This window comes from Habropoda laboriosa, unplaced genomic scaffold, assembly GCF_001263275.1.
Source record: "Habropoda laboriosa isolate 0110345459 unplaced genomic scaffold, ASM126327v1 scaffold28, whole genome shotgun sequence".
Classification (NCBI taxonomy): domain Eukaryota; kingdom Metazoa; phylum Arthropoda; class Insecta; order Hymenoptera; family Apidae; genus Habropoda; species Habropoda laboriosa.
This window is the reverse complement of record NW_017100174.1, coordinates 1,346,285-1,348,475: the sequence shown is the minus strand read 5'-3', so window position 1 is coordinate 1,348,475 and position 2,191 is coordinate 1,346,285.

The following is a 2,191-nucleotide window of genomic DNA, read 5'->3' as shown; positions in this document are numbered from 1 at the left end:
CGTGTTCTTGCGATGAGTGTTAAAATGTTCGAACGATAACGGAATATTTTTCAAACGTTGCTGATAATTGGGATTTTGGAAGGATGTGAACGCGAAGAATGAAATGGCTAAACGTGGGATTCGAATTTGTAACGATCACGCAACCCCCAGGGCCGTGACGATGAGTATGATAACCACGTGGCTCTAGTCTCTGTTTAGGTAGTTTTTCCTCGTCGTTACGATTAGATCGACGTAGTTAGATGTAATTACTGCAGCGTTTAAGTGGTACAATTGAGTACACCGGAGAATGGAAAGGATTGATTTGAACGAGATGCACATGCGTGTTTGATATCGTAGATCGACGGTGAGGATTTTTGATTGTCTTAGAAAATTAGATTTGATTAGGAAAATACGCAAGATTGTACATACGACCGAGGGTGAAGAATGGAACAGACGGAAGCGTTGAAAGATTAACGCGCTTTTCTAATTAGACGCGGACACGTGACCCGACCGCGTCATCGAATGCGCAACCCGCGTGACCATAATTCGCTTATCCACGACGGCATGATTGATGATGCTTCCGAGACCTAATGTAGCTGAATAATTAATAAAATCTCGAAGCGACCGCGACTGGATGGTCGAAAATTGGAGAGAGAGAGAGAGAGAGAGAAGAAAAAAGTGCGGAAAGAAAAAGAGAAAAAAGAATAAACAGCGAGATGCGTTATATTTTCCTTTTCTTTCTTGCAACCCCTAAGGCAAATAGAACAAAATCGAACGCAACGATGAAAGGTGTACAAATGGTGAATATCGGCGTTTCCCTCGTTTCAGATTTTCTTCTTTTCGACAGAGAAAAATCGAAGATGAAGATGCAAGTAAACGTGGACAGAGAAAAGCAAGAATGAGAGAAGGAGAAAATGAGAAGAGAGTCCGCGTGAGAGCGGAAATTCGGGAAGCGCACGAAGAGAAGAAAAGAAATGAAAAAAAAATGAGAAATTAAGAGTCGATGTTATAAAAATCACGTAACATTTTTATTAAACTCGTTTCCAGTAAGGTGCAATGCATGTGTACGCGGTTGGTTTTCAATCTTCGTACTCCTTTATTTCTTTTTCGCCGTTTCGTAATTTCACTTCTTTCTTTCAGCTTTCTCTCTTTCTTCCCTATCCTTTCTTTCTACCTTCGTCGCGTATTTTTCCGTTTTTTCCTAATAAAATATTTGGTACCGCTTTTCGTAGGAATTATTCTTACATTTAGACCACAGAAGTATCGATTTTCCTTTCCTTCTCTCTCGGTATATGTTTCCTTCTCTTTCGCTTTTCTCTCTGTTTTGTCGCTCGAAGAGGTAAGGATACTCGGCGGGTAACCGTCGTAACTTGTCAAAATTCGCAATGATCGAATGCCGCGGTTCGTTAATCGTTACACAAATAGGGAAAAAGCACACCGACGTCCGTTTACCGCCGCACGTTCCTCTAATCGGAAATGAACACAGGATATAGTTCAACACAAGTTCTCTATACTCGCGTCGTATAAAAATAAACGATTTTGGAAGTAGGATTTATTCATTCGGCGCGGCCGACGGGGATTGTCCGCGATGCGAAGAAACCATATTTCGGTGTAATAATATATCATAAAATTCGACATCCGACGCCTCCCGACTGGCGCACGTGCGCGACACATCGTTGCAAGATTTGTCTCGAAAATGCTTTGTTTCTTTTCTTCTTCTTTTCTTTTTTTTTTCTTTTTTTTTCTTTGTTTTTGCATTCCGGTCGCGTCGATGAACGCGCTAGGCGACTCGTAACGATCCGTTAAGCTACTTTTCGCGAGAACCCGTCTCTCGCTTATTTCGTTACCTTTACGTTTGACTTCGTACGCGCCTGGAAGTTCGATGATGAAGTGAAGGAAGAATCGCGGGATTAATTCCATGTCACGATCTCTCTGAACAATGGAAGTTGGAACGATATTGACAGGCAGAAGTTGGAATTTATTCTGTTTTCTTAATTCACGTTTTTTCTACATCCTCACTTGTAATTTTTCTCAAAAAAGAGATCGCGGTTAAGAGAAACTACATGGCATCCAATTTAGAAAGAAAAAAAAAACCGAAAATATTTATTCTTTTCTATATTCTCACGCGTAATTTTCTTCAAAAAGGCTGTTAAATCGTGATTAAGAAGAGAGATTACACAGCTGCGTGTCGCTGTAGAATCAAGCTAGGATC